The sequence below is a fragment of the Oncorhynchus keta genome, chromosome 10, assembly GCF_023373465.1.
Source record: "Oncorhynchus keta strain PuntledgeMale-10-30-2019 chromosome 10, Oket_V2, whole genome shotgun sequence".
Lineage (NCBI taxonomy): Eukaryota > Metazoa > Chordata > Actinopteri > Salmoniformes > Salmonidae > Oncorhynchus > Oncorhynchus keta.
Genome location: NC_068430.1, coordinates 81,759,149 through 81,771,648, shown reverse-complemented (window position 1 = coordinate 81,771,648; position 12,500 = coordinate 81,759,149). Strand labels below are relative to the sequence as shown.

General features: G+C 42.7%; 1 protein-coding gene across 14 annotated transcripts in view; it reads left to right on the top strand.

The window, feature by feature from the left end:
- LOC118382630 (adhesion G protein-coupled receptor E5-like) overlaps positions 1 to 12,500 on the top strand; it is a 207,545-nt gene that overhangs the window by 151,268 nt on the left and 43,777 nt on the right. The gene's annotated exons all lie outside the window — the stretch shown is intronic.

The following is a 12,500-nucleotide window of genomic DNA, read 5'->3' as shown; positions in this document are numbered from 1 at the left end:
GTAGGTGGGGTGGGGAGGATAATGATATTATTCTATGTGTAGGTGGGGAGGGGTGGATAATGATATTATTATATGTGTAGGTGGGGAGGGGTGGATAATGATATTATTCTTTGTGTATGTGGGGAGTGGTGGATAATGATATTATTCTATGTGTAGGTGGGGAGGGGGGTGGATAATGATATTATTCTATGTGTAGGTGGGGAGGGGGTGGATAATGATATTATTCTATGTGTAGGTGTGGAGGGGGGTGGATAATGATATTATTCTATGTGTAGGTGTGGAGGGGGGTGGATAATGATATTATTCTATGTGTAGGTGGGGAGGGGGTGGATAATGATATTATTCTATGTGTAGGTGGGGAGGAGTGGATAATGATATTATTCTATGTGTAGGTGGGGAGGGGTGGATAATGATATTATTCTATGTGTAGGTGGGGAGGGGTGGATAATGATATTATTCTATGTGTATGTGGGGAGGGGGAGGGGGATAATGATATTATTCTATGTGTAGGTGGGGAGGGGGAGGGGATAATGATATTATTCTATGTGTAGGTGGGGAGGGGGAGGGGGATAATGATATTATTCTATGTGTAGGTGGGGAGGGTGGATAATGATATTATTCTTTGTGTATGTGGGGAGTGGTGGATAATGATATTATTCTATGTGTAGGTGGGGGGGGGGTGGATAATGATATTATTCTATGTGTGGGTGGGGAGGGGGTGGATAATGATACTATTATATGTGTAGGTGTGGAGGATATGGATAATGATATTATTCTATGTGTAGGAGTGGAGGGGGTGGATAATGATATTATTCTATGTGTAGGTGTGGAGGGGTGGATAATGATATTATTCTATGTGTAGGTGTGGAGGGGGTGGATAATGATATTATTCTATGTGTAGGTGTGGAGGGGGGTGGATAATGATATTATTCTATGTGTAGGTGGGGGGGGTGGATAATGATATGATTCTATGTGTAGGTGGGGAGGGGGAGGGGATAATGATATTATTCTATGTGTAGGTGGGGAGGGGTGGATAATGATATGATTCTATGTGTAGGTGGGGAGGGGGAGGGGATAATGATATTATTCTATGTGTAGGTGGGGAGGGGGATAATGATATTATTCTATGTGTATGTGGGGAGGGGTGGATAATGATATTATTCTATGTGTAGGTGGGGAGGGGTGGATAATGATATTATTCTTTGTGTATGTGGGGAGGAGTGGATAATGATATTATTCTATGTGTAGGTGGGGAGGGGTGGATAATGATATTATTCTTTGTGTAGGTGGGGAGGGGGATAATGATATTATTCTATGTGTATGTGGGGAGGGGGGGATAATGATATTATTCTATGTGTATGTGGGGAGGGGTGGATAATGATGTTATTCTATGTGTATGTGGGGAGGGGAGGATAATGATATTATTATTTGTGTATGTGGGGAGGAGTGGATAATGATATGATTCTATGTGTAGGTGGGGAGGGGTGGATAATGATATTATTCTATGTGTAGGTGGGGAGGGGTGGATAATGATATTATTCTATGTGTAGGTGGGGAAGGGGAGGGGATAATGATATTATTCTATGTGTAGGTGGGGAGGGGTGGATAATGATATTATTCTATGTGTAGGTGGGGAGGAGTGGATAATGATATTATTCTATGTGTAGGTGGGGAGGGGTGGATAATGATATTATTCTATGTGTAGGTGGGGAGGAGTGGATAATGATATTATTCTATGTGTAGGTGGGGAGGGGGGGGGGATAATGATATTATTCTATGTGTAGGTGGGGAGGGGTGGATAATGATATTATTCTTTGTGTATGTGGGGAGGAGTGGATAATGATATTATTCTTTGTGTAGGTGGGGAGGGGGAGGGGATAATGATATTATTCTATGTGTAGGTGGGGAGGGGTGGATAATGATATTATTCTATGTGTAGGTGGGGAGTGGTGGATAATGATATTATTCTATGTGTATGTGGGGAGGGGGATAATGATATTATTCTATGTGTATGTGGGGAGGAGTGGATAATGATATTATTCTATGTGTATGTGGGGAGGGAGGATAATGATATTATTCTATGTGTATGTGGGGAGGAGTGGATAATGATATTATTCTATGTGTATGTGGGGAGGGGGGATAATGATATTATTCTATGTGTAGGTGGGGGAGGGGGGGATAATTATATTATTCTATGTGTATGTGGGGAGGGGTGGATAATGATATTATTCTATGTGTAGGTGGGGGAGGGGGATAATTATATTATTCTATGTGTAGGTGGGGAGTGCAGGATAATGATATTATTCTATGTGTAGGTGGGGAGGGGGATAATTATATTATTCTATGTGTATGTGGGGAGGGGGATAATGATATTATTGTATGTGTATGTGGGGAGGAGTGGATAATGATATTATTCTATGTGTAGGTGGGGAGGGAGGATAATGATATTATTCTATGTGTATGTGGGGAGGAGTGGATAATGATATTATTCTATGTGTAGGTGGTGAGGGGGATAATGATATTATTCTATGTGTATGTGGGGAGGGGGATAATGATATTATTCTATGTGTAGGTGGGGAGGGGGATAATGATATTATTCTATGTGTAGGTGGGGAGGAGTGGATAATGATATTATTCTATGTGTAGGTGGGGGGGGGGAGGGGATAATGATATTATTCTATGTGTAGGTGGGGAGGGGTGGATAATGATATTATTCTTTGTGTATGTGGGGAGGGTGGATAATGATATTATTCTATGTGTAGGTGGGGAGGAGTGGATAATGATATTATTCTTTGTGTAGGTGGGGAGGGGGAGGGGATAATGATATTATTCTATGTGTAGGTGGGGAGGGGTGGATAATGATATTATTCTATGTGTATGTGGGGAGGGGGATAATGATATTATTCTATGTGTATGTGGGGAGGAGTGGATAATGATATTATTCTATGTGTATGTGGGGAGGGAGGATAATGATATTATTCTTTGTGTAGGTGGGGAGGGGGATAATGATATTATTCTATGTGTAGGTGGGGGGGGATAATGATATTATTCTATGTGTATGTGGGGAGGGGGATAATGATATTATTCTATGTGTATGTGGGGAGGGGTGGATAATGATGTTATTCTATGTGTATGTGGGGAGGGGAGGATAATGATATTATTATTTGTGTATGTGGGGAGGAGTGGATAATGATATTATTCTATGTGTAGGTGGGGAGGGTGGATAATGATATTATTCTATGTGTAGGTGGGGAGGGGTGGATAATGATATTATTCTATGTGTAGGTGGGGAAGGGGGAGGGGATAATGATATTATTCTATGTGTTGGTGGGGTGGGGTGGATAATGATATTATTCTATGTGTAGGTGGGGAGGAGTGGATAATGATATTATTCTATGTGTAGGTGGGGAGGGGGAGGGGATAATGATATTATTCTATGTGTAGGTGGGGAGGGGTGGATAATGATATTATTCTATGTGTAGGTGGGGAGTGGAGGATAATGATATTATTCTATGTGTAGGTGGGGAGGAGTGGATAATGATATTATTCTATGTGTAGGTGGGGAGGGGGGGGGGATAATTATATTATTCTATGTGTAGGTGGGGAGGGGTGGATAATGATATTATTCTTTGTGTATGTGGGGAGGAGTGGATAATGATATTATTCTATGTGTAGGTGGGGAGGGGTGGATAATGATATTATTCTTTGTGTATGTGGGGAGGAGTGGATAATGATATTATTCTATGTGTAGGTGGGGAGGGGGATAATGATATTATTCTATGTGTAGGTGGGGAGGGGTGGATAATGATATTATTCTATGTGTAGGTGGGGAGTGGTGGATAATGATATTATTCTATGTGTATGTGGGGAGGGGGGGATAATGATATTATTCTATGTGTAGGTGGGGAGGGGGATAATTATATTATTCTATGTGTATGTGGGGAGGAGTGGATAATGATATTATTCTATGTGTATGGGGAGGGAGGATAATGATATTATTCTATGTGTATGTGGGGAGGGGTGGATAATGATATTATTCTATGTGTATGTGGGGAGGGGGATAATGATATTATTCTATGTGTAGGTGGGGAGGGGGGATAATTATATTATTCTATGTGTATGTGGGGAGGGGTGGATAATGATATTATTCTATGTGTAGGTGGGGAGGGGGGATAATTATATTATTCTATGTGTAGGTGGGGAGTGCAGGATAATGATATTATTCTATGTGTAGGTGGGGAGGGGGATAATTATATTATTCTATGTGTATGTGGGGAGGAGTGGATAATGATATTATTCTATGTGTATGTGGGGAGGGGGGATAATGATATTATTCTATGTGTAGGTGGGGGAGGGGGATAATTATATTATTCTATGTGTATGTGGGGAGGGGTGGATAATGATATTATTCTATGTGTAGGTGGGGAGGGGGATAATTATATTATTCTATGTGTAGGTGGGGAGTGCAGGATAATGATATTATTCTATGTGTAGGTGGGGGAGGGGGATAATATATTATTCTATGTGTATGTGGGGAGGGGGATAATGATATTATTGTATGTGTATGTGGGGAGGAGTGGATAATGATATTATTCTATGTGTAGGGGAGGGAGGATAATGATATTATTCTATGTGTATGTGGGGAGGGGGATAATGATATTATTCTATGTGTAGGTGGGGAGGGGGATAATGATATTATTCTATGTGTATGTGGGGAGGGGGGATAATGATATTATTCTATGTGTAGGTGGGGAGGGGGGGATAATGATATTATTCTATGTGTAGGTGGGGAGGAGTGGATAATGATATTATTCTATGTGTAGGTGGGGAGGGGGAGGGGGATAATGATATTATTCTATGTGTAGGTGGGGAGGGGTGGATAATGATATTATTCTTTGTGTATGTGGGGAGGGGTGGATAATGATATTATTCTATGTGTAGGTGGGGAGGGGTGGATAATGATATTATTCTTTGTGTAGGTGGGGAGGGGGGGGGATAATGATATTATTCTATGTGTAGGTGGGGAGGGGTGGATAATGATATTATTCTATGTGTATGTGGGGAGGGGGGATAATGATATTATTCTATGTGTATGTGGGGAGGAGTGGATAATGATATTATTCTATGTGTATGTGGGGAGGGAGGATAATGATATTATTATATGTGTATGTGGGGAGGAGTGGATAATGATATTATTCTATGTGTATGTGGGGGAGGGGGATAATGATATTATTCTATGTGTATGTGGGGAGGGGTGGATAATGATGTTATTCTATGTGTATGTGGGGAGGGAGGATAATGATATTATTATTTGTGTATGTGGGGAGGAGTGGATAATGATATTATTCTATGTGTAGGTGTGGAGGGGTGGATAATGATATTATTCTATGTGTAGGTGGGGTGGGGTGGATAATGATATTATTCTATGTGTAGGTGGGGAAGGGGAGGGGATAATGATATTATTCTATGTGTTGGTGGGGTGGGGTGGATAATGATATTATTCTATGTGTAGGTGGGGAGGAGTGGATAATGATATTATTCTATGTGTAGGTGGGGAGGGGAGGGGGATAATGATATTATTCTATGTGTAGGTGGGGAGGGGTGGATAATGATATTATTCTTTGTGTATGTGGGGAGGAGTGGATAATGATATTATTCTTTGTGTAGGTGGGGAGGGGGGAGGGGGATAATGATATTATTCTATGTGTAGGTGGGGAGGGGTGGATAATGATATTATTCTATGTGTAGGTGGGGAGGGGTGGATAATGATATTATTCTATGTGTATGTGGGGAGGGGGATAATGATATTATTCTATGTGTATGTGGGGAGGAGTGGATAATGATATTATTCTATGTGTAGGTGGGGAGGGGGAGGGGATAATGATATTATTCTATGTGTAGGTGGGGAGGGGTGGATAATGATATTATTCTTTGTGTATGGGGGAGGGGTGGATAATGATATTATTCTATGTGTAGGTGGGGAGGAGTGGATAATGATATTATTCTTTGTGTAGGTGGGGAGGGGGAGGGGATAATGATATTATTCTATGTGTAGGTGGGGAGGGGTGGATAATGATATTATTCTATGTGTATGTGGGGAGGGGGATAATGATATTATTCTATGTGTATGTGGGGAGGAGTGGATAATGATATTATTCTATGTGTATGTGGGGAGGGAGGATAATGATATTATTATATGTGTATGTGGGGAGGAGTGGATAATGATATTATTCTATGTGTATGTGGGGAGGGGGATAATGATATTATTCTATGTGTATGTGGGGAGGGGTGGATAATGATGTTATTCTATGTGTATGTGGGGAGGGGAGGATAATGATATTATTATTTGTGTATGTGGGGGAGGAGTGGATAATGATATTATTCTATGTGTAGGTGGGGAGGGGTGGATAATGATATTATTCTATGTGTAGGTGGGGAGGGGTGGATAATGATATTATTCTATGTGTAGGTGGGGAAGGGGGAGGGGGATAATGATATTATTCTATGTGTTGGTGGGGTGGGGTGGATAATGATATTATTCTATGTGTAGGTGGGGAGGAGTGGATAATGATATTATTCTATGTGTAGGTGGGGAGGGGTGGATAATGATATTATTCTATGTGTAGGTGGGGAGGAGTGGATAATGATATTATTCTATGTGTAGGTGGGGAGGGGGGAGGGGGATAATGATATTATTCTATGTGTAGGTGGGGAGGGGTGGATAATGATATTATTCTTTGTGTATGTGGGGAGGAGTGGATAATGATATTATTCTTTGTGTAGGTGGGGAGGGGGAGGGGGATAATGATATTATTCTATGTGTAGGTGGGGAGGGGTGGATAATGATATTATTCTATGTGTAGGTGGGGAGTGGTGGATAATGATATTATTCTATGTGTATGTGGGGAGGGGGATAATGATATTATTCTATGTGTATGTGGGGAGGAGTGGATAATGATATTATTCTATGTGTATGTGGGGAGGGGAGGATAATGATATTATTCTATGTGTATGTGGGGAGGAGTGGATAATGATATTATTCTATGTGTATGTGGGGAGGGGGGGATAATGATATTATTCTATGTGTAGGTGGGGAGGGGGGATAATTATATTATTCTATGTGTATGTGGGGAGGGGTGGATAATGATATTATTCTATGTGTAGGTGGGGAGGGGGGGATAATTATATTATTCTATGTGTAGGTGGGGAGTGCAGGATAATGATATTATTCTATGTGTAGGTGGGGAGGGGGGGATAATCATATTATTCTATGTGTATGTGGGGAGGGGGATAATGATATTATTCTATGTGTATGTGGGGAGGAGTGGATAATGATATTATTCTATGTGTATGTGGGGAGGGGAGGATAATGATATTATTCTATGTGTATGTGGGGAGGAGTGGATAATGATATTATTCTATGTGTAGGTGGGGAGGAGTGGATAATGATATTATTCTATGTGTATGTGGGGAGGGGGGGATAATGATATTATTCTATGTGTAGGTGGGGAGGGGGATAATGATATTATTCTATGTGTAGGTGGGGAGGGGTGGATAATGATATTATTCTATGTGTAGGTGGGGAGGGGAGGATAATGATATTATTCTATGTGTAGGTGGGGAGGGGTGGATAATGATATTATTCTTTGTGTATGTGGGGAGGAGTGGATAATGATATTATTCTATGTGTAGGTGGGGAGGAGTGGATAATGATATTATTCTATGTGTAGGTGGGGAGGGGGGGATAATGATATTATTCTATGTGTATGTGGGGAGGAGTGGATAATGATATTATTCTATGTGTATGTGGGGAGGGGGATAATGATATTATTCTATGTGTATGTGGGGAGGAGTGGATAATGATATTATTCTATGTGTATGTGGGGAGGGGAGGATAATGATATTATTCTATGTGTATGTGGGGAGGAGTGGATAATGATATTATTCTATGTGTATGTGGGGAGGAGTGGATAATGATATTATTCTATGTGTAGGTGGGAGGGGGATAATTATATTATTCTATGTGTAGGTGGGGAGTGCAGGATAATGATATTATTCTATGTGTAGGTGGGGAGGGGTGGATAATGATATTATTCTATGTGTAGGTGGGGAGGGGGATAATTATATTATTCTATGTGTAGGTGGGGAGGGGGATAATTATATTATTCTATGTGTATGTGGGGGAGGGGTGGATAATGATATTATTCTATGTGTAGGTGGGGAGGGGGGGATAATTATATTATTCTATGTGTATGTGGGGAGGGGGGATAATGATATTATTCTATGTGTATGTGGGGAGGAGTGGATAATGATATTATTCTATGTGTAGGTGGGGAGTGGTGGATAATGATATTATTCTATGTGTATGTATGTGGGGAGGGGGATAATGATATTATTCTATGTGTATGTGGGGAGGAGTGGATAATGATATTATTCTATGTGTATGTGGGGAGGGGAGGATAATGATATTATTCTATGTGTATGTGGGGAGGAGTGGATAATGATATTATTCTATGTGTATGTGGGGAGGGGGGATAATGATATTATTCTATGTGTAGGTGGGAGGGGGATAATTATATTATTCTATGTGTAGGTGGGGAGTGCAGGATAATGATATTATTCTATGTGTAGGTGGGGAGGGGTGGATAATGATATTATTCTATGTGTATGTGGGGAGGGGGGGATAATGATATTATTCTATGTGTAGGTGGGGAGGGGGGGATAATTATATTATTCTATGTGTATGTGGGGAGGGGAGGATAATGATATTATTCTATGTGTATGTGGGGAGGGGTGGATAATGATATTATTCTATGTGTATGTGGGGAGGGGGGGATAATGATATTATTCTATGTGTAGGTGGGGAGGGGGATAATTATATTATTCTATGTGTATGTGGGGAGGGGTGGATAATGATATTATTCTATGTGTATGTGGGGAGGGGAGGATAATGATATTATTCTATGTGTAGGTGGGGAGGGGGATAATGATATTATTCTATGTGTATGTGGGGAGGGGGGGATAATGATATTATTCTATGTGTATGTGGGGAGGGGGGGATAATGATATTATTCTATGTGTAGGTGGGGAGGGGGGGATAATGATATTATTCTATGTGTAGGTGGGGAGGAGTGGATAATGATATTATTCTATGTGTAGGTGGGGAGGAGTGGATAATGATATTATTCTATGTGTATGTGGGGAGGGGGGGATAATGATATTATTCTATGTGTAGGTGGGGAGGGGGATAATGATATTATTCTATGTGTATGTGGGGAGGGGGATAATGATATTATTCTATGTGTAGGTGGGGAGGGGGGATAATGATATTATTCTATGTGTAGGTGGGGAGTGGGGGATAATGATATTATTCTATGTGTAGGTGGGGAGGGGGGGGATAATGATATTATTCTATGTGTATGTGGGGAGGGGGGGATAATGATATTATTCTATGTGTAGGTGGGGAGGGGGGGATAATGATATTATTCTATGTGTAGGTGGGGAGGGGGGGGATAATGATATTATTCTATGTGTAGGTGGGGAGGGAGGGGATAATTATATTATTCTATGTGTATGTGGGGGGGGGGGATAATGATATTATTCTATGTGTAGGTGGGGAGTGGCGGATAATGATATTATTCTATGTGTAGGTGGGGAGGGGGGGGATAATGATATTATTCTATGTGTATGTGGGGAGGGGGGGGGGATAATGATATTATTCTATGTGTAGGTGGGGAGGGGGGGGATAATGATATTATTCTCTAAAAATTGTGTCATTGTGATTATATGTATTTATGTATCAGAAACAGCAACAGCGTCTGTGAGGGTCTCAGTTTAGCTTGTTTTTGCAATATCTTCTCTGTTCTGTGCCATATTTGTGGAGCAGTGATTCCCTAACCTCTCCTCTAGTACCCCCAGACTGTCCTCTAGTGATTCCCCAACCTCTCCTCTAGTGATTCCCCAACCTCTCCTCTAGTGATTCCCCAACCTCTCCTCTAGTGATTCCCTAACCTCTCCTCTAGTGATTCCCTAACCTCTCCTCTAGTGATTCCCCAACCTCTCCTCTAGTGATTCCCTAACCTCTCCTCTAGTGATTCCCCAACCTCTCCTCTAGTGATTCCCCAACCTCTCCTCTAGTGATTCCCCAACCTCTCCTCTAGTGATTCCCCAACCTCTCCTCTAGTGATTCCCCAACCTCTCCTCTAGTGATTCCCTAACCTCTCCTCTAGTGATTCCCTAACCTCTCCTCTAGTGATTCCCCAACCTCTCCTCTAGTGATTCCCCAACCTCTCCTCTAGTGATTCCCCAACCTCTCCTCTAGTGATTCCCCAACCTCTCCTCTAGTGATTCCCCAACCTCTCCTCTAGTGATTCCCTAACCTCTCCTCTAGTGATTCCCTAACCTCTCCTCTAGTGATTCCCCAACCTATCCTCTAGTGATTCCCCAACCTCTCCTCTAGTGATTCCCTAACCTCTCCTCTAGTGATTCCCTAACCTCTCCTCTAGTGATTCCCCAACCTCTCCTCTAGTGATTCCCTAACCTCTCCTCTAGTGATTCCCTAACCTCTCCTCTAGTGATTCCCTAACCTCTCCTCTAGTGATTCCCCTAACCTCTCCTCTAGTGATTCCCTAACCTCTCCTCTAGTGATTCCCTAACCTCTCCTCTAGTGATTCCCCAACCTCTCCTCTAGTGATTCCCTAACCTCTCCTCTAGTGATTCCCTAACCTCTCCTCTAGTGATTCCCCAACCTCTCCTCTAGTGATTCCCCAACCTCTCCTCTAGTGTTTCCCTAACCTCTCCTCTAGTGATTCCCTAACCTCTCCTCTAGTGATTCCCTAACCTCTCCTCTAGTGATTCCCTAACCTCTCCTCTAGTGATTCCCTAACCTCTCCTCTAGTGATTCCCTAACCTCTCCTCTAGTGATTCCCCAACCTCTCCTCTAGTGATTCCCCAACCTCTCCTCTAGTGATTCCCCAACCTCTCCTCTAGTGATTCCCCAACCTCTCCTCTAGTGATTCCCCAACCTCTCCTCTAGTGATTCCCTAACCTCTCCTCTAGTGATTCCCTAACCTCTCCTCTAGTGATTCCCCAACCTATCCTCTAGTGATTCCCCAACCTCTCCTCTAGTGATTCCCTAACCTCTCCTCTAGTGATTCCCTAACCTCTCCTCTAGTGATTCCCCAACCTCTCCTCTAGTGATTCCCTAACCTCTCCTCTAGTGATTCCCTAACCTCTCCTCTAGTGATTCCCTAACCTCTCCTCTAGTGATTCCCTAACCTCTCCTCTAGTGATTCCCTAACCTCTCCTCTAGTGATTCCCCAACCTCTCCTCTAGTGATTCCCTAACCTCTCCTCTAGTGATTCCCCAACCTCTCCTCTAGTGATTCCCCAACCTCTCCTCTAGTGATTCCCCAACCTCTCCTCTAGTGATTCCCCAACCTCTCCTCTAGTGATTCCCCAACCTCTCCTCTAGTGATTCCCTAACCTCTCCTCTAGTGATTCCCTAACCTCTCCTCTAGTGATTCCCTAACCTCTCCTCTAGTGATTCCCTAACCTCTCCTCTAGTGATTCCCCAACCTCTCCTCTAGTGATTCCCTAACCTCTCCTCTAGTGATTCCCTAACCTCTCCTCTAGTGATTCCCCAACCTCTCCTCTAGTGATTCCCCAACCTCTCCTCTAGTGATTCCCCAACCTCTCCTCTAGTGATTCCCCAACCTCTCCTCTAGTGATTCCCCAACCTCTCCTCTAGTGATTCCCTAACCTCTCCTCTAGTGATTCCCTAACCTCTCCTCTAGTGATTCCCCAACCTATCCTCTAGTGATTCCCCAACCTCTCCTCTAGTGATTCCCTAACCTCTCCTCTAGTGATTCCCTAACCTCTCCTCTAGTGATTCCCCAACCTCTCCTCTAGTGATTCCCTAACCTCTCCTCTAGTGATTCCCTAACCTCTCCTCTAGTGATTCCCTAACCTCTCCTCTAGTGATTCCCTAACCTCTCCTCTAGTGATTCCCTAACCTCTCCTCTAGTGATTCCCCAACCTCTCCTCTAGTGATTCCCTAACCTCTCCTCTAGTGATTCCCTAACCTCTCCTCTAGTGATTCCCCAACCTCTCCTCTAGTGATTCCCCAACCTCTCCTCTAGTGTTTCCCTAACCTCTCCTCTAGTGATTCCCTAACCTCTCCTCTAGTGATTCCCTAACCTCTCCTCTAGTGATTCCCTAACCTCTCCTCTAGTGATTCCCTAACCTCTCCTCTAGTGATTCCCTAACCTCTCCTCTAGTGATTCCCTAACCTCTCCTCTAGTGATTCCCCAACCTCTCCTCTAGTGATTCCCTAACCTCTCCTCTAGTGATTCCCTAACCTCTCCTCTAGTGATTCCCTAACCTCTCCTCTAGTGATTCCCCAACCTCTCCTCTAGTGATTCCCCAACCTCTCCTCTAGTGATTCCCCAACCTCTCCTCTAGTGATTCCCCAACCTCTCCTCTAGTGATTCCCCAACCTCT